Source organism: Ambystoma mexicanum, chromosome 2q (assembly GCF_040938575.1).
Source record: "Ambystoma mexicanum isolate Mex_15411 chromosome 2q, UKY_AmexF1_1, whole genome shotgun sequence".
In the NCBI taxonomy this organism is placed as follows: Eukaryota; Metazoa; Chordata; class Amphibia; order Caudata; family Ambystomatidae; genus Ambystoma; species Ambystoma mexicanum.
Genome location: NC_090924.1, coordinates 700,411,357 through 700,432,167, shown reverse-complemented (window position 1 = coordinate 700,432,167; position 20,811 = coordinate 700,411,357). Strand labels below are relative to the sequence as shown.

Here is a 20,811-nt window from a genome sequence, read left to right as displayed (position 1 = left end):
AGAAGCGCCTGGAAGCACGTAAGTAAGCGCTTGTTGCCTGCTTCACGATGCGCTCTAACTGTCTTTTTATTTTGCAGGTACAAGTTCGGAGCGGCTGCAGGGTGCCGGAATACCCACTGGGTTAGATGTGGAAAGGAGTAATGGCACGTGAGTATTAAAGTTCCCCAATGTCTTTAAACGCACCTTGTTTTGACTTTCAGATGCGGGATGCAGCGCCGAAGGCCTCCGGAGCGTGCGAAGAGTTGGTAAGCTTTTGTCTTTCAGATGCCGGAATGCAGCGCGAGGCGTTGGCGACAGCCGATGGACCAGGTAAGTGAAGAGCTGTCACTGAAGACCGTAATGCTAACCTGTTCTTTCTTGTCTTTATAGGTGTTGCTGAAGACTGGATTCAGGATGGTAAGCCTTTTTCCTTAGGCCCAGGATCAGATGCAGAAGACACGATGAGCGTTCTGCTGCAGAGGATGCAGAATAACGCAAAGCAAGATTCATCCATCGGGTGTGGTTTAAATAGCCTCCTGTAGTGCTTAGGTGTCTCCTTCCACAGCCACGCCTAGGTAAGAAAAGAGTTCCTGCTTTCCAGAAGAGTTCCAGTGTTCTGAATCTAGGGAGTGGCTCCTGCCCCACCCAACAGGAAAAGTAGTTCCAAACAGAAGAGGATCAGAGGCTCAACTGACAGGCAAGTAAGCAGCATGGTCTGCTGCAGGTAAATCCACCCAAGCATTATGAGCCCGGCGCTTCCAGCGCTGGGACTGGGCATATTTATGAGCCTGGTGCCACTGGCGCCAGGACTGGGTCCAAAAGGTCCCAATTGGGACTGGTTGGCACTCGGAACCTGGGTTATGGATCTGCTTCCAAGGGAGTTGGGAAAACCCTGACCTTTTGGAAGCAGAGATCATGACAGTAACAGAATCATGGGCGCGAAATCGGGGCCATGGAAGCACCGGGAGGAGGAGCTGAGAACAGACGGGCCAGGTGCCGTGAGGAGCTGGACCAAAATCAGAAGCGACGCCCTTGCCGCAGGCACGGCTAACGACTGGGGGGGTGTTGGATCGAGTGTTAAGATTCGGGGGAGCAGCAAACGGCCCAGGAAGGGCCTGCAATTATACATCGAAGCCTGCGGAAGCACCCCTCACCTCCATAAGACACAGCAGCAAAGCTGGCCTGGCCCCTCAGAGTAGCAGAGGACAGGGTCGCAGTGGTGAGGCTTCTCTAAACAAGCCTGTCAGGAGAAAGGAAGGTGAGGGGAGACGAACGGCAGCATCAGGCAACACACACTGCTGAGGGCCCAGCACTGGCATTTTACACCCACCCGGGCAGGAGTCTCTCTCTGGGATCTCCTCAAGGGGCGGGGGGGCTCAACTCAAGGACACACTATTCAGATCAGAGATGTCAGTAAGGAGACAGGGGGGTGGTGCTCTCCTGTGCTCCTCTTATCACGTGACGGAAAGAGGCATAGAGGCCTGAAGTCCCTCCAAGTTGGAAGGGGATGGATCTTAGAGTTCGGTGACCCACAACAGACGACCCCTGACAGGGGATGGAGGGCCCCAAGGATACGGGGCGGAATCTCAGCAGAGAACAAAAGGAGGATCACATTGACTGTTCCGCTGGGTCTTAACTCAGGGGGAGGTAACACAGTCCTGGGACTGTCTGGATCAGAAAGGTCAGGTGACGGTAAGAGGAGACCTTGGAGGTTCCGAGGGAGAGACCTGGAGGACAACTGATTGGGGCAACAGGAGGAGGTGGGGTTTACACCTTCCCACACAGCTAATAGTCACACTGATGTCCAAGTGCAAGGACCGGCAAACAGCCCCCACTAGGAACACCGAGGAGGGTAACCTACAAAGACTGTGGCAAAGAGACGGAGAGATGGCCGTGGGCAGCGAGCAGGACCAGCCTCGGGAGGGAGAGCTTGAAATAGTCGGGGGTCCAGAGAAGGAACAGGTGGTCACCAAGAAATACTGCGCCTGTATTTTCAGGACAAAATCTCAGAGACAATCCAGTCGCAACTGAGCCGGATTCAAGCAGAGCTCTCCCAGTCAATGCAGGAGGTGATGGGGGACATAGCAAACCTAGAGGAGTGGACAGACGATACAGAAAACGCTTTACACAAACTTGAAGAAGACACCAGCAAGATAGATGAGTTGGTGGAACAGCTGGCAACTGTCAACCAAAATTTGGAAATCCAAAGCGAAGATCTTGAGAATCGGTCGCAAAGAGTAAATATCAGAATAAAAGGCCTAGCTGAAGCAGTAGCCGACAAGGACTTGCGGGAGGTGGCGCAGCAGGTATTTGCGGACCTACTGGACATGGAGAATGGGTTAGAGATATGTCTAGATCATACCCACAGAGTGGGCCCTAGAAGAGAAGAGCCAGGGGCCGGGCCCAGGGACGTGGTGGTGGCCCTGCATCAGTACGACCAGAAGGAACAGATACTGGTGGCCGCCAGAAAAGCTAGAAAGATCACCTACGACAGACCAGAAATCCAACTGTTTCAGGACTTGGCTCAGCCCACCCTGGTCAAACGACGGATGATGGGCCCGGGGGTGCGTGCATTGGTTCGGGCTGAGGTCCGCTATCGTTGGACCTTCCCTTTTGGCTTGCTATTCGACTGGGAGGGGCAACAACACCCGGTAACATCCTGCGAGGAGGGTCTGCAGATACTAATAATGGAAGAAGTGCCTCTCTGACAGGAAAAAAGACAACCGAGGGAAGCAGCGAAACAAAAATGGTGGGAATAGTCAAAGGCCGAAGCGAGGGGTTCTAAGAAATGGGAACTGGGTGGCCTGGCCAGAGATATGTTCCAAGACCACAGATAACGACTCACCAGACTGAGAAGGCTGGGAGATGACAGGATGACAGGAGGCCTAGGAATCAGATCGCATGGGGGAAGGGAGAGGTTTCACAGCGCCAGGGGGCGGGCAGGAAGTTTCTAACGTTTTGGATAGTCGATGGGTCATGGGGAACCCGCACAGGATAACTCTGGGATGTTAAAATGGTTCAATTCCCAGGAAGCAAAGCTGGGGGGCTAGAGGCCGGTTGAGCCAGTCCAGAGTTGAGGGCGGGGGGAGGTGGATAGGGATGAGAGGGGGGGACAAATAGGGGGATGATAAGAAGGGGAATGGAGGGGTGAGGCAGGGTGGGGGGATGGAGGGAGGGAAGGCACCAGCAGGGACAGGCGGCTATGGGAACAAACCTCTGTCAGGCTCAACATGGGTAGCGGGGTGACACTTTGCATTACTACCCTCAATGTCAAAGGGCTTAATACCCCTGTTAAGAGGAAAAAGGTGGAGTAGTTCTTGGGGAGGGATAAACCAGAGATTGTTGCCCTTCAAGAAACGCATATTCAGAGACGGGACAAATACAAGTGGAATCTCAAAGGGTACAGCCAGTTATTTCAATCTAATTCCCTGGGGAAGACGGGAGGGGTACTATTTGCTATCCAGGACTAACATGGTTTCTGTGTAACAGCCACAGCGAATGAGGCAGATATCTAGTGATTAGGTTTCGCTAGCACATACACTATTTCCCCAATCTTTACCCACCCTCCTGGAGCCACGAGCTCCCCACCATTCATCGACCACGATGGGGCCCATAATTATGATGACCAACAGATTAGTGTAGAAACTGCTCTCACCTTATTTTGACTATTACTTAACATTCTGAGCCACCAGTCTCCCACCCATCTCAAACCCAGACAACCGAGGGGCACCTAATTAGGATTACAATCATATTAGTCTAGAAACTGCTTTAATTTACAACACTCATTCGGCATATGCCAATTCGTTTGCCCCCTACAACTCTCGAACTTTCTCTCTTTGAGTAGGGCTTCGCCCAGAAAATTTGTACAGAAAATTGAATCATACTACTATATATCATTGGTATGACCTCAAAGTGCTGTTAGGTTGAAAGCCCTTGGGAACCGCAGTTCAAGGAGAGAGAGAGAGAGAGAGAGAGAGAGAGAGAGAGAGAGAGAGAGAGAGAGAGAGAGAGAGAGAGAGAGAGAGAGAGAGAGAGAGAGAGAGAGAGAGAGAGAGAGAGAGAGAGAGAGAGAGAGAGAGAGAGAGAGAGAGAGAGAGAGAGAGAGAGAAAAAGGGAGAAAGAGAAGACATATGGTGCATGGGCGCACCGCATGTGTGTGCAGCTGGTGTGGTTGTTGCACGATAGCTGCCTCTTAGCGGTAGGTGTGGTGCTGAGGAAATCAGTTGGATGTGTTCAGTCAGGAGGCTGGACACCTAGACTGAGTTATGGCTGTGTTAGGCCTGAGGAGACGCCTAAACTAGGTGGAATGTGCTCAGCTAGCTGTGTTTTATTAGGATGATGAGGCGTTGGTGGGGTGATGTTAGCATGAGAACAGCTAGCCCAAAATTATCATGATATAGCTGTGTTCTAGTTGAATGATGGTGTATAGGAGAGAGTAAGAGTAGTAGTGTTATATGGTGGTTATCAGTAAAGGGCCTGCGACCAGGCACAAGAGCTGGACAGGGGGGCGTACAAAGCGGCATATGTATAAAAGCAACAGGAGGGATAGGGGTAAACATGTCATACAGATAACATGGGGATACAGGTACATAGCATATATAGGGGATATACATCCTCTCCTTTCCATCCACTTCATGGAGAACCCATTCACTCTGTCAGTTCGATCCACTGCATCCATTTCATCCACTTCATCCGTTCCATCCACTTCATCCGTTCCAATAACTCCATCCGTTCCATCAACTCCATCCGTTCTTATTGACTCATCTGTTCCATCAACTAATTTGTTCCATCCACTGTTTCCTCAGTTCAATCTATTACATCCGTTTCATCCATTACATCGGTTCTATCTATTACATCGGTTTCATCCACTCTATCTATTCCGTCCACTCCATCAGTTCCATCCATTTGTCTGTTCCATCCACTCCATTCATCCATTCTATTACATCCGTTCCATCCATTTCACCATCCACTCCATTCATCCATTCTATTACATCCGTTCCATCTCTCTCATCTGTTTAACCCTCTATCCGTTCCAGATACTCTATTTGATCATCCGCTCGGTTTGTTCCATCCATTCAGTTTGTTCCATCTGGTCTGTGACAAGTGACAGATTTATCCCCCTAGACCAAGTCCTTAAACACACCCCCCCCCCAATTCACTTTCAACATTGGGGATGCAAATTACGTTTTTTGTCAGTCACAGATCTGCATCATCATGGCAACTGACTACGACACCTCAACCCAGGTCCTCCACATGACCAGGTACAGCCAATCACTTCTAGCATAGAACTGGCCAATCGCTCGCCTGCCTTCAGCAACAAATGGCTACCACCCTACTATTTTAGCGAGAGAATTGAAACCTTTATATCTCCCCTACATAGTTCCAAGAGAACTTATTGGCGCTCTTTGGCTAAAGGCCCCCCCCCGTACATCCGGGCAGGTAGTAACCTCACTCAATTAATGGGCGGATGCACCCATCCCCCCCCACCCTTGTCCCCCCATGCGCTGCAGCCGCATGAATTTTAGCTGCTTTTCAAAAGTGTCTCTCAAATTGGAGATTACTATATCTCCCAAGTTCAAAGAGAACTTGGTTGTGCGACACTCGGAGGCCTTGCTCGGGGCCCCGACATGCCATTGCCTTGGGTTTATTTTGACACACCCACCGCGTTGCTCCCCTGCCACATTTTACCCATATATGCAACACACGCACCTCTCAAACAACGCACACATTTGCCCCTCTGACCTAACATACACTTCAGTACTCTGGAGCAATGAGCAAATGGGATTCAACTTTCACATGTGGCACCCTCACCAGCACACCTATTAGCACATACACAACCACACCTTCAACCAACTCGACCACCACCCCCAAATTCCTTGTGCAGCACAAGCGCCACACCACTTCTGATTATTAATGTCATCACAGCACGCAAACATATCCATACATAAGTGCTTGTGAACCAGCACTGAACCAACGCTCGGTTTTCAACATTGTTCCACAGAAACACTAATCAGTGCAGTTATTAAAAGAAGTCCTTGGGCATCAGGCCTCACCATTCAGACCATTAAGAAACACTAATCTAGTTAAGCATTTTCCCGGATCAGCTCACATGATCAGAAGTACATTAGCTCTCTCAAACTCTGACACCAATTACAACCTACCTTCTTTTCTTCCTTGGTGCAACATCATATCCTACAATTGTGTGGAAATACTCTAACATGACCTAAATATGTACAATGGTATATTACTGTGAATATACATTTGTAATGCCACCAACTTTAAACCAAAAAATATACCCATGCTAATCTTGCATCACCCATCTCGTTGGATAAATGTGTATGCCACCAAATTCACTTGTCACCAAACACTATCACCATGCATAACCTCATTCTTCTCATGCACAAATTTAGCTTCATCATATGTTTAAAATAAATAACCTGACACCAATTACCAAACTTTTTTTTGGTCGAAACACGTGTCGGCACCCTTAGCAACAAGACCCATTGGCAAAATTCTAGAGCAAGAGTGCTCTTTATTTATTAATTGGGACACAGTATTACTTGAAACATACGCAATCTTCACATATTGTATACGCAGACACGATATCGCAGGATTCCCACAACAATCCCTTGCTCCCCTACTTGGGGCACATGAGCGCTGCCCCATGGGAATTTTGCAACTGGCAGCTTAACGGAACGTTACCATTTGGGCAAGTTCAGCACCGTATCCCCATGTTTCCTGTGCTCTCATCAGATACTATTGAAACACTCTATGCACCTAACATGAGACAGGTTGGGTTTATATGGGGGGGGCACTAGCAAAACTGGAGACGTCTTGCCACAGGATACTCAATACTGGTGGATGACTTTAATCTTGCGTGGGATCTGTGGACCGACAGAAGTGCAAGGATTTTCCACAACCAAGGGCGCCTTCTAGAGAGCTACGGGAGTGCATGGCTCAGCTGGAATTGGTAGACTGTTGGAGGGAGCTGAGGGGGTGGGGGGACAAAGGCTACACGTTCTACTCCCATATGCATAGAACGCTCTCAAGAATAGACTACACATGGGTATCCAGCATGATACTGGAAGAGATATCAGATGTGGAATTTGGGGCAATAGCGCTGACAGATCATGCCCCCAGAACGCTAGTGCTCCTGGGGGGAGGGGGGGAAGACGGGAGTCGGCGCTGTGGCGATGGAGATTCCCTCCCCAGTCACTTGCTGAAGGACAAGGTCATATGCGAGGAGCTAAAGGATAAACTAGAGGAGTTCTTCAGATTTAATTCCACAGTGGGGGCCCCCCCAAGACCATGTGGCATGGGACGCCTTAAAGGCCACCATGAGGGGGAACTCATAACAAGGAAATGGCAGAGGGATAGACAGCAAGGTCTGCTCTGGGAGGAAATGGAAGCTAAAAAAACAAATAAGGAAAAGATTGGTGGTTAACGCAGAGAGGGTGCTGTAGAAGGAATACCGGCTAGTCAGGGGTCAATTAGCTATGCTGCAGACCAGAGATGCAGATCAGGCTTTAGATTACCTACAACAGAGTTACTATGTGAAGGCGAATAAGGCTGACAGACTCTTGGTACGCCAGATAAGAAAGAAAGAGGTGACAAGAACGATACTCAAAATAAAGAGGGAAACGGGGGAGGTTACCACCATCCTACCAGATATTCTTGAGAAGTTCGCAATTATACCACTTTATATTCATCAGATTCACCAGAAGAAGTGGTTCAATCCAGTTATCTTGCCAACTGCTCACTCTCAAGATTACAAAGCAGGAGAGGGAAGAGCTAGAGAAGGATATCTCCCCCGAGGAAGTAAGAGCGGCGATTGCCACGCTCCCTCTGGGGAAATCCCCGGGACCCGATGTTTTCCTGGCAATCTTTTACAAGACCTTTCGTGAGACGCTGCTCCGCCGGTTGGTCATACTGTATAGCTTGCTTGGTAGGGCTGGGCGAATTACTCCTTCAATGGAGGAAGCCAATGTCGTAATAATTCCAAAGCCGGGCAAAGAAGCTATATTATGCAGATCATATCACCCGATAGCACCCATTAATCTGGATGCAAAGATTTACACCAAAGTGTTATCATCTCGGATAGATACACGCCTTCCCAAGTTGGTCCATCCAGACCAGTCCGCTTTTATTAAAACAGAGACAGACCTTCGATAACATCAGATGGGTGTGCCATTTACTAGAGAAAGTTGACAAATCTAGGACCTCTGTGTTGATGTTGGCACTAGACGCAGAGAAAGCATTCGACAGGGTCGAATGGTCATTGCTCTTCCACACAATGGAGGTCATGCAGTTTGGGTCTAAGTTCCTCTCATTAGTTAGAGCTAATTACCAGACGCCCCTCCTTCAACTGACAATTAATGGGCACCTCTCTCAGGGGATAGAACTCCGCAGGGGCACTAAGCAAGGATGCCCTCTCTCTCCCCGCTATTATATGCAATCTATTTCAAGTAGTTATTGGAAAAGATCAGGGCGAGTGTGGACATTAGGGGGATCATTTTCAGTGGCGAAGAGCACAACGTTATGGCCTTTGCAGATGATCTGCTCCTCCTACTCACAGTCTCAGTCTAGACAATCCCAGTGATTCCGAGGGAACCGGGGCTCTTCGCGGCAGTAGCAGGGCTCAAAATTAACACTCACAAGTCAGAACTGTTGAGTCTGTTTGACTCTACCTCTAGAGTCCAGAAAATGTGTGGCCCTGTGCCTTGCAAGTGGGCCGTAAAGCAAGTGCAATATTTAGGGGTACAAATTACGGACTCGCTAGACTCCCTCTACCAGGCGAACTATGTACTGTTATTAGAGAAGGTGCGAACGTTCTTAACGGACTAGGGTCCTCTATCCATTTCGTGGCTAGGGAGGATTAACTTTCTTAAAATTGTGATCCTGCCCAAGATTTTATACTACTTCATGGCCCTCCCATTGGCGGTCCCACAAGGGTTCTTCAGGAATGGTGAAAAGCCAGTTGGGGCATTTATCTGGAATCATAAGAAACCCAGAGCCTCTATGAAATTCATCATGGCCCCAAAAGGTAAAGGTGGGTTGGGAGATCCAAATTTTTGACTTTATTATTTAGTGGTTCAGATTGGGGTAGTTCGGGAGTGGTTCACAGTCAATCCCATGAGATTTGGTGGCGGATGGACAGGACCCAAAAATATGTATTTAGGCTGGATAACAGCACTAGTGGGGGACTCCTGGGACGCCCTGAGGCGGCAGGTGATCCTGACTTCCCTGCCCTCTCTGCTAACATCCTTATTCGGGAACACCCAGGTTACGCCTCAGCAGGAAAAGGGAGCTTTCGCTAGCTGGGAAAAAGCGGGGTTCCATAAACTAAGGGATATGTTCGAAGATGAGGAAATTAAATCCTATGAGCAATGCAAGTGCAATTCGGGCTAGGGGAGAGATGCCGCTATTCACAAATGAGACACTGGTGCTTGAATCTTTCAATCAAAATGGTGGCCACTAGGGACCTTACTCCCTTTGAGAAGTATGTCACAACAGACACAGGTAACAAACACCTGGTGGGAACACTATACAAAATTGCTTCAGAGGGCCTGGGGACCCCGGAATGGGCATATATGACCCAGTGGGAGGCAGCGGTGGGCCCATCAGTTGGAAGATGGGCAGTGGGCTCAGCTTTGGACAAGTATTCCCAAACTTACACGGGCCATGCAAGTTCAGGAGATGTGGGTCAAGGTCATGATCTATTCACGCCTCACACCCGAGAAACTGCACAGGTACTACCCACATACATCAGCGCTATGCTGGAGAGGATGCGGGGAGGTGGGATCCTGGAAACATATGGTGGGAATGCTCAGTGTTGCAACCATTTTGAGACATGGTCTGTGTAGCAATAAGCAAGATCTTTAGTTTCCAGGTTTCAGGTAATGTGGGGGAGGCTATATTAGGGACGGGTGCAGTAATGGAAAACCTACCCTCAAGAGTAAAAAAAAAAAGCGTACGGAATTCATGCTGCTGGTGGCATGCAAATGGAAGCAGAAATGTGCCCCATCTGAGCAAGAATTGGTGGGTAACATGTGTAATTTTGTTGCTCTAGAATGGGTGACCTACTCGATCCACGGGGACCACCAAACATTCTTGATGAAGTGGGACATAAGTTTGTGCAATTTCTTCAAAGGGACTCACAAACTGCTTGGTCAGAGACTGCAATTGTTGGGCTTGGTGTGAGCACTGGTGTTAGCCTACGGGGGTGCTCCCACCTGTCATCTACAAAGAACAAGAGGAGTGGATCCAGGGATGCCCAGGGAGTGTTAGGGGCAAAGGAGTAGTCGGGTTAGGAGATGAGGGGCCCGGCCTAGAGAATGATGAGGGAACTGCTGTTGAGTGGTTTAGTAGATAGGTGTTCTAGAGCGGTCGTGGGGACGTGGAGAAAAGTATTTACCGACTGTCCTTACTGTGTCAGTGTTGGGGTTTAGGGGACGAAGAGGTCATGGGGGTTTGTTGTATTTCTTAAATAATGCCAATAAAAAGTATGGTAAAAAAACAGAAAAAGAAGAATACATATGTGGTCATTTCCATTTCCCCCCCATCTTGCGTGTCTAGCCAACAACCATATACATATTTCCCTAGTCGGTTTCCATTCCTGAAGCTCTTGCTCAGTGGCCTTAGCCGGAATAGTTTGCACGGTCTCAAGGGTATTATATAATATGATATTCTCTGGCTGCATCATGTGTATAACAATGAAAACTACAAGCATGGCGTCTCACGGGATAAACACTTACAAATATTTCTTTAGCTGAAAGGGCTTGGACAGAGGTTGAAAGATCAGGACAGAGTTCTGCGGAAATAGCATATATTATTATTATATAGACAATAGCCTCCGTTTCTCCGTTTCTGGAGGAAGCAAGGCATTATGCTTATATCTTGGGTATTTCTAACTCAATACCCAGCGTCCCCACATTTGTAATTAATTTTTAAAGTTCAAAGCTTAACTAAAACGAGAACCACAAGTTTCCTTACCTGTGCAGAGCCTATTCATGGCACATCCGAGGAAAATGGTCGCCTCATAGTAGATCTATTCCGGAAAGAGATAGATAGAAACATCATATTGAGGTACGACAGCATTCATGTACAGACACTTAGACAGAATATTCAATACAGCCAATTTTTGTGAGCGAGGAGAAACTGTACGAGATTAGAAGATTTCTCAGTTCAATCCAATTTGATATCAGAACGCCTCTCCAAAAGTTTATCCTCCTAGACTGTTGAAACAATTGAAAAAAAGAACTAAAAACTAAATCAAGACAAAACCGTTTCAATAAGGAAAACAGAGAAAAGATAAAGGATTGACTGGCCTATATGTTCAATGTATACAATACATTTCACTGTGTCAAACATTGGCCTCTATTGCAACTCAACAATCCTAGCCTATTGCGTCCAATGTTTGCCTTTAAAAAGGCTAGGAATCGAAAAGACTGGTTATCCAATGCAGATCGGGTCAGTAAAATCAAAACCATGTACTCTCACTTCCATGTGGGGTATGGCACCAGTTTTGGGCCATTCGCCATGTGGCGGATGTAATAACTGTGGATTGACTTCAGCTTGTTGTTCCATTAGAATCATACGGAAGAACTTGGATATTGAGAAGCCTAACGACATGTAATAGTTACAACGTCATTTATGCCATCACTTGCCCTTGTAACAGGACATATAAAAGGTAAAACCTCTAGACCGGTGAAAGTTAGAATCACAGAACACAAATCCAGGATTAGGACATACAGTGTCTCTTCACCCTTAGCAACATATTTTTTTGGCTGAAAAACACAGCCCAGAAGATCTTAAATGGTGGGTATTCGGAAGATTCTGTGGTACTGACTGTCGTAATGCAGCCATTAAACTATCCCAAAGAGAATTATGGTGGATGTATCAAACAGAGCCATGTCAATGGACTGAATAACCAGGAGGAATGGAGCCAGCTTTTATAGTGGTCCCTCTTAGCTGTACCCGACTTTAGGTTAGCAAGCATCATTGATGTACTAGGTGTATAACTAGATCGAGCTATGCTATGATTGAGAGGTTAGAAATTTGCCTCACATGTTTTACACGTTGCACTAAGTCGAAGATTCTCTTCTTCTACATTATACTAGCCCCCCACAATATGAATAGTTGATTTACAACTATGTATTTTGTTTCAAATCAAGGTTTTGGAAATATATTTGTTTGCATCGCTAAAGGATCGGCATTACGCCACTTAGTGTTTTTCAAGCATAGTAGGCACCATTTATGGATACATCAGGCTGGGCGAGTCAGTTCGCCTGAAAATTCTATTCATGGTGTAGCTTATGGGCTAACTTGGACATACATCTAGTGTTGCACTTGAAGTTTTAGTCCTTCTTTAATCTCTGAGCCGCTTTGGCTTAATACACAGAGATAGAGGTAGGACGATCGCCACAGCGGCGATTGGAAAATAACAAACGCGATTCACAAATGCACCATGAATAGGCTCTGCACAGGTAAGGAAACCTGTGGTTCTCGTTTTAGTTAAGCTTTGAACTTAAAAAATGTATTACATATGCGGAGATGCTTGGGTATTGAGTTAGACATTCTTTGCCGGGATGTATCCGGAAGTGTGCTGAAGGGTCTTGGCTGTTGGGCTGATATGCCAATACTTTGGGCTTCTGTTTCCTTATTGCTAGCGACGACCAATCGGCTAGAAGAAGTCGCATAGCAGTGGAAACATTCACTCAGCAGACACATCATTTCTAACTCCTCGTCCTGAGCTGCCAACATTGCTTCCACCAATCCATAAAACTCTGGTGCATGCGCATCTCAGAAGTGTGCTGAGGTGTCTTGGCTGTTGGGCTGTTGGGCTGCGAGGTGATGGGGGCGGGGGGTGTAAAACTCTGTATATTGCTTAGTTAGTGTTGTACTAGTCCATATAGTTAGTTGTATTTCCAAAAATAGCGTGAACGCTGTAAAGCTTGAAACTGAATTTATATGTCGGGTTGTCCTCAACATGATAAGTGACACGTGGGCTTAAAACGCGCCGATTGCAATAAATGTTTTTAATTTTTGATTATCTACTGCATGCCTGTTACCCTTGTGGTTTAGAACGTTACTTCTTTTACAAATTGGCTGTGAACACTGTGAAGGCGGCGATTTCACTATGGTGGGTAGTCTACAAAGCGGTAAACAGCCTTCAACTGTTAATGCGCTTTCAAGCCTCAATCTCACAGCTCCATCACAAACACATGACTCTAGTCAAGAATGTGATATGCATGTTTTCCAAGATGTTCTTTTTATAGATCGGCCATGGACAAAAACACTGCCCCTTACAGTCAGCAATCACTGGCCATTGAACCCAACAACATCTTAAACATGTATAAGGCTAAAAACAAGTATTGAAACTATTATTAGCCACAAACCTGTATTAGGGTCAATTATGCCGAATAGTGACTTAAAAGCGGACTATGCCAACCAAAGTATAGGGCAAACCTGCAATAATGGTATATCTGACGTCTCTATATTGGCACCCACCTCACAAAAAGAATGGGGGGGGGAAACGGTGTAGATTTTCATTAGATCCTGCTTCACCAATGATGTTTTTTACTCTCAGGAGTTTGAAAGCATTTGTATCCATAATCTTCAAGGGAATATTTCCTTGAATCCTATGCATGGGCTGCCTAGTAACTACCCTTCCTTACCAAGTCGACCCTCTACTAGATCACCATCATCAAATAAACAAATGACCCTATCAAGTCAGTCTGCTACTGTACCTAAACAATTATATAATTCTGCTGAAAGTGAAGGTTTGGAACACTATTCTAAACAAAATGATAGTCAAGGCTCCATAGCACAATCAAACAAATATGACCCCCGTCTGCAACCTGAACAAGATGAACATACTTTTCCAGTTGTAACAAGCATCCTGAGCTTGCTTGATAAGGGGCATGATCCGACACGTATCCATTTGGATACTCTGAAATCTATGATTGTAGAGTTATCCTGTGAACCTAGTACATGTTCATGTTAGCCCATACTTTCCACCAGTCGGAGAAAATGGATATCCTTGATTCACTTATTGTAAAACATCTTCCACCTTCAGCACCCCAGACATCTTCTAAATGTACACAAACTACGGGAAATAAGTACCGGACCAACATATTGAGCGATTTTATGCAAAAGTAGCTTCAACAGATGTTGTACCTCCTATCCCTTCATCTAATACTGCGTCTGTCATGTTATTGGAAGCTATTCAGCTTAATTGTTTAAAACTGGATGACGTATTTGTCGCCTAATTACTAAACGCTCATGTGTTCAAAATATCATAAAAGAAGCTACCCCGGCAGTTGTTTTAGGGGCTGTAGATGATGGCGCTGATGATGATTCCCCAAACAGTCCTACTACATTAATAGAAGTTATCGAGCAAGCTGCCAATCAGAAATTTCCCACAGCCGCAGATTTTATGAAACAACTACCTATGACTGTGGCCAATGATGTTGAACCCAATGAACCATGTACTGGCAATACATCTAAGGGTGCCAATGTGAAGCAATTTTCACGCAAAATGAGGCATTCACATGGAAGAGCGATTAAAAGAAATAATAATGTAAAAAAACAATCTACAGCTTGTCTCGATAGCAATAATCCCAAAAAAAGCAAAAAAATAAAAATAAAGAAAAAAAGAAATTCAGTTGAAAAAGGTTGTGCCAGTAATTCCAACATGAAAAATCTAGTAAACATATCTGCAAATGATGCAGTTACGGATCTTAATCAATTAAACGAGGAATCTAAACAAGTCCTAGATCTTGATATGCAAGAAAGAAAGGGCGACCTAAGAATCAATAATGCAGCAGTGGAGTTATCACACATCCATGCTAAAGATGTTAAAAAACACCTCCGCCATTATCCTCTCTTAAACAACGGTAACATTCTACAAATTATCCCATTACTCTGAAGAAAATCACTCGTAAATCTGCTGCAAGTAATGATAAGGTGACTTTGCCCATTGAAGTCCCGCAAAGGGGTCCATGCGTCACAGCAGAGTTGTTGTCCAATTTAGCACATTCAGGGAGTTCTCAAGTGCCTTTATTGCCCTCTATGGCAATTGACTCAAATAGCCAACCTGATTTAAAAAGGTACATGTACATATTCCCATAAACTCTTCTAATGGCAACGAAAATACAATTCCAATAAGGGTAGTTTCAACTATAACCTACAATGGGAATGCAATGAACTCTGTACCTGAACGGAGTCCATCTAGTGTTGATGATTCAGAGGATCCCAAAAATGGTGCTGAGGTTACGGATTTTGCTTCGGATACTCCCTACATTTTAGGATGGCGTAGTGACCCAAAGCAAAACGGGCAGCAGAGACTGAATCGTTCCTTCCTCTTTAACATCTTTAAATCTGGTCCTCAACTTCGCACACTCCCCTCAGATGATATAGAGTGAATAAAGCAGGCCAATCATAGCAACCATAGTATAATTTGTGCTCCGCAGTCCGATTATATTGAAATTATTGTGGGAGCATAGGAAATATTCCAAAATGTGAGGGTTAAGGCTTGAGCTACTTCGCACAGTTGAAGAGGCCACATAATTGCTCTAAGAACCACTTCCATCTGTTATAGCTAGTGAATTAGGGGACCTAAGGGTTTCACATTATGCATCTCAGAATATGGACTTAATTTCACAGATTTCCGCATTGGTAGGAGCTGCATCTAATATCACTTGGTTAGCTCTATTTTTGTCCTCTATCATTGAAATGGCCAAAGTAACAAAGCAACCCTAGCCCAGCCCAATTGAAGATCATTTCCTGGAATTGTTGTGGCCTCAAGAACTTCACAATATGGCTTACTGCAACTCCGCCTAATGAGTATCCTAATGTCATTTTTCTGCAGGAACCCATGTGCTCACGGGACATAATTACTGATGGATTCCCGTTTTGTGTTCCTGCTACACAAGGCACTTTTGGGCGTCCTTCAAGGGGAATTGCCAATTTCGTTAATAATGCTTATAACCACCAGTCTCGAGTGATCTCTCTGTCTCATCAAATGGACAACGATGACATCACAAATGCCATTGATGACATCACTGACGACATCACATGTCTGGCTCCCTCTTGTTTCTCTTTACTGACATATCTAGGCCAGTAACAGTCAGGAACTAAAAATTCAAAGAGCACTATATTTGTAGACTTATACTTCAAATATGTTCTTACAGTAATTCACTTGGGGTTCACTCACAGCATATGAAACATATACATAGGGAAAAACACAACAGCAATGTTTTGTATTTATGAAGATGATCAGTAAGGTTATCATCACTTTTTTATAGTTCTGCCATTTATTACTGTACTTTCCCTGGATATGCTCATATTTGTATGCATTGTATTCACAATACTTTCCTTAAGGTCCAGTCACATCATGTGATACTTGTACATAGGGAAGTAGTAGCTTTGAAGCAGAGCAATCATTTCTGTGCATGAAGATAATCAGTTAGGTTATGAAGATTGTCTGGTAATACTGATGTTTTCTTGTTTACTTCATTTTCCCTGTATATGCTCATATTTGTATGTGTTGTTGTCTGTTTCTGTTTTGTTTGCAATAATGCAATTATGTAGTAACTGGGTTTAACTAGCTACTTATTAAATATTTCACAGTACGCAAAACTCTAATAAGAAAGCATTTATCATTTTACTATTCAACATGGCAAAATTATTAATATTGCACCTCTATCATGTATGCTCCACACAATGCCTATGTGTCTACATGAGTATCTTAGTATACTAAAGAACTTCATAATAGAATGCTATTTGTATCACTACATTGCTTAATGCAGAACCCCTTGTACAGACTTTTCATGAAAGGTAAATGCACATGTGATGTCATCAGTGATGTAATCAATGACATTTGTGAAGTCCTCTTTGATGTCCTGGGTGTTAGTCTTAGCAGTGCACGGTGGTGGTGCGAGTTATGGTTGCTTAGCTTACCAAAACTGGCGAATTTCAGGGGTTTTTGGGTTTTACTTGGAACCATAATGTCCCTTTAACGTTTTTTACTGAATTTCATAGGTTTTTAGTAGCGCAACTTAACAATAACGTTCTTGTAACAGAGTTTTTTTTAAAGAATATAGATAATGTACATTTGATAAATGTTTACTAGGATGCCCTTAGTTTATATACATAAAACATAGAACATACTGAAACCCCTAACTGCGCTAGTGGGTCTGAGATCTGCGGACCATGCGCCTGTTCGTGGACGGATGAAGTAGGCCGTAATAAGGGTAATAAGTGAAACGGGGACGGCAGTGTAATATAAATAAATATTTTATTTATTATTAATCATTAAGTTATAAGTAGAGATAAGGAGGGAGACAACTTGCAGCATCAAGAGCCGGACGGTTGTGATTCAATTCCGTGCTTCATTCTGGAACTCCGGTGACTTCATTTCTTAATGTTCTGATCTCTCCATGCCATGATGTGGTCAGGCATGTCTCATAGAGATCAGGCAGCCACCATTCGTATGATAGATACTACACATCTCCTTTCCTTTATATTGTTCACAAACTATATACTAGAAACTCATGGAACTAAGTTCACATCTGGTTCATGTAAACTCCACATAGTCCTCCATCTTTTTCGGCAAACGATAGGATCTGCCAGATCTGGACATGCCTCCACCATGTCTGGAGGTGGTTGGCAAGGAAAATTGAAGTTGCTCAAAATTGTTATCACACTTCTTCTCAACAGCACTATTCTTCACCTTACTGTTTAAATTTCTATAAACTTTATCATTTCTGACTATATCCTGATCTACATTTTTCTTATTCTTCTCGTTACACTCATTACTTTCACACATCCAAATTCTTTCTACATTCCATATCCTTTTGTCCTCTGTCCTGACAGCATGACGAAAAGCCTCTACAACTCTAATAGGATTGGACCATTTGCATGGTCCATTTCTTAGAGCAGGAGGAAGTAACACCTTGACCAACTTACCAACAGCTGTAGACATATCATATTTGTTGCTACGTACTTTCTTATCATAGTTTATTTTGTTTCTCTTTTGTGTTTGCCTAATTTTGTCTTTTACATGGACTAAATTCCTTTCCATTTCCTTATTCTCCTTTGTGAGCCAAATGGGGGCTAACTTGGTGTTTGCTTTTCTTCCCCTACTATACTCAAAGGGAGAAAGACCTGTACTGGTGTGTGGGGTAAAGCGATGGGCAATTACTTTCTCCCTGACCGCATCCTCCCAATCCATCCCATTGGCCCAAGCCATTCTGATGGTTTCTTTCAATATTTTATTAAATCGTTCTACTAATCCATTAGTTTGAGGATGGTAAATAGAACTAGTCTTGTGCTCAATAGCATATTTTTTACAGAATTCTGCCACTTCTTTAGACTTAAATTGAGTACCATTATCGGAAAGAATACTTCCCGGGTATCCTTCCCTCTCACATACCTTTGATAAAAATTCAACTACAGTTTTACCTGTGATACTAGGGGCAATCAAAATCTCTGCCCACCTGGTGAGTAGATCTATGACTACCAGACAATATTTTTGTACACCTTTGCAACATATGGGACCTAAAATGTCCATGCTTATATCCTTCCACACACTACTGGGAATATCAGTAATAACCATTGGTTGCCTAGAGCCCACACATCTTTTTTCATCATCGCAACAAAGGATACATTCCCTAATAAATCGCTCAATCTGCAGGTCGCACCCAGGCCACCAATAGTCGTTCCTAATTCTTTGTTTGGTCTTTATCACTCCTTGATGACCCTCATGACCCAGTTCTATAATCTTCAAACGCAGATCCCTCGGAGGGATGACTTTATCTCCTCTCATTACAAAATCACCTGGAACATGCAGTTCATCTGCAACAGGCCAAAAAACACTCAATCCATCCTCTTCAAATTTTGATTTCTTCATAAAACCTTGGCTTTGAATTAATTTTTTCAATTTCTTGATGTTATCATCGTTAGATTCAGCGTAATTCCAAACATCCTTAGAGATGGAAGAGGTTTCTACACAAAAGACAACTTCATTGTCTTCATCTTCATCAACAATCTCAGAAATGTTAGTCAATCGAGATAAGCAATCAGCAGACACATTCCTAATTCCTGGAACATATATCACAGTGTAGTTGAACTCTTGCAACATCATTACCCATCTTCTCATCCTGTTGGATACTTTATTGAGACCTTTAGACATGAATACTTGAGTTAAAGGCTTATGATCAGTTCGAAACTCAACTTGGTTTCCCCATATAAAGCTTCTAAACTTGTCAGATGCCCACTTAATAGCTAACGCTTCCTTCTCTATAGTGGCATATGAAGTCTCTGCTCCCTTAAGCAATCTTGATGCAAAAGCGATTATTGCTTCCTGACCATCCTTTTCTTGAGACAACACTGCCCCCAAGCCTATGTTACTGGCATCTGTAGTGATGATAATCTTGTCATTGGTACAAAAATTCTTCAATGCAGGAGCAGAATTTATCGCACTTTTTATAAAATTGAATTCACTTTCACATTCCATGTTCCATTCAAATGATTTCCTCTTAAGTGCTTCTCGTAATGGGACAGTGTGGATGGCAAAATCCTTGACAAATTTTGAGTAATATTCAGCCATACCAATGAATGTACGAATCTCATCTTTGTTATTCGGACTCGGCATCCCCACAATGGTATTGACCAATTGTGGTTTTGGAAAAATCCCTTCTGCTGTAATTTTATGTCCCAAATATTCAATTTCTGTGCAATTTATCTTGCATTTGTCTTTGCTTAATGTCATACCTGCATCGTGTAATTTTTTACATACATGTAATAGCCTCTCGTCATGTAGTTGTTGAGTGACAGCATGAATCAATATATCGTCTTGAAAACAAATCACTCCTTCAGTATTCTTGAACATGCTATACATAACCTTCTGGAAAACTGACGCTGCCGACACCAATCCAAAGGGCATTCTTTTAAACTGATACAGCCCATCAGGAGTTATGAAAGCAGTAAGTTTCCTTGAACTTCTGTGCAGTTTAATCTGATGGTAAGCAGAAGATAGATCGAACGTTGAAAATATTTTAGAGGGTCCAATTGTGGAAACAATTTCCTGTATATTAGGTAAGGGATGGCGATCAGGTATTACACATTTATTCAATTCGCGCAAGTCAACACAAATTCTGAGTTTTCCTGATTTCTTTTTTATAATAACTAGTGGAGAAACCCATTCACTGGCATCAATACTTTCTATAATTCCATCTTTTTCCATCTTCTTTATCTCCTTAGTGACTTCTTCTCTTACAGCTAAAGGAATGCTTCTTAATCTTTGAGCTACGGGTTTCTTGTCTGGTTTGAGTAATATCTGATGGGTATATCCTTGGAGACATCCTATTTTATCACGGAAAACCTGTATCAAACCAGCCTTACGTATAACATCACTGTCATTAGTTAATTCAGAATTATCACTACTTATAGACAAAACTGATTCCTCACTGGTGGAATCCACTTTCACTCGTAATTTGCTCTGGTGAGTCCAGCTGAGTAGAGCTGTTTTCCCTTCACTAGTGATATATATCTTACCTTTGGCATTTCTGTTCTTGAATTTCAATTTTCCCCAATGCCAACCAATGACATTGATCTTCACACCTCCATAAGCTCTAGGATTGATATCCGTTTCATGTAAATACTCATGTTTATTCTTGTTCCACAATTGCCTCGGTAGGAGTGTATATTTTGCGCCGGTGTCAATCATCATACATACTTCATTGCCATCAATGGGACTTTCCAACACCTCTTCATCATCATCATCAGTAATGGTACACACGCAATCCTCTTGATTTTCCTTCTCACTGC

General features: G+C 44.0%; 1 protein-coding gene across 4 annotated transcripts in view; it reads right to left on the bottom strand.

Annotated features, from left to right (window-relative positions):
* The window catches only part of GALNT11 (polypeptide N-acetylgalactosaminyltransferase 11), a 982,259-nt gene that overhangs the window by 881,211 nt on the left and 80,237 nt on the right, over positions 1-20,811 (bottom strand). For all 4 annotated transcript variants that reach the window (XM_069647915.1, XM_069647913.1, XM_069647912.1 and 1 more), the window contains one exon: positions 10,972-11,026. The gene's annotated coding sequence lies outside the window, so the exon portion shown is untranslated. The remainder of the gene's footprint in view (positions 1-10,971; positions 11,027-20,811) is intronic.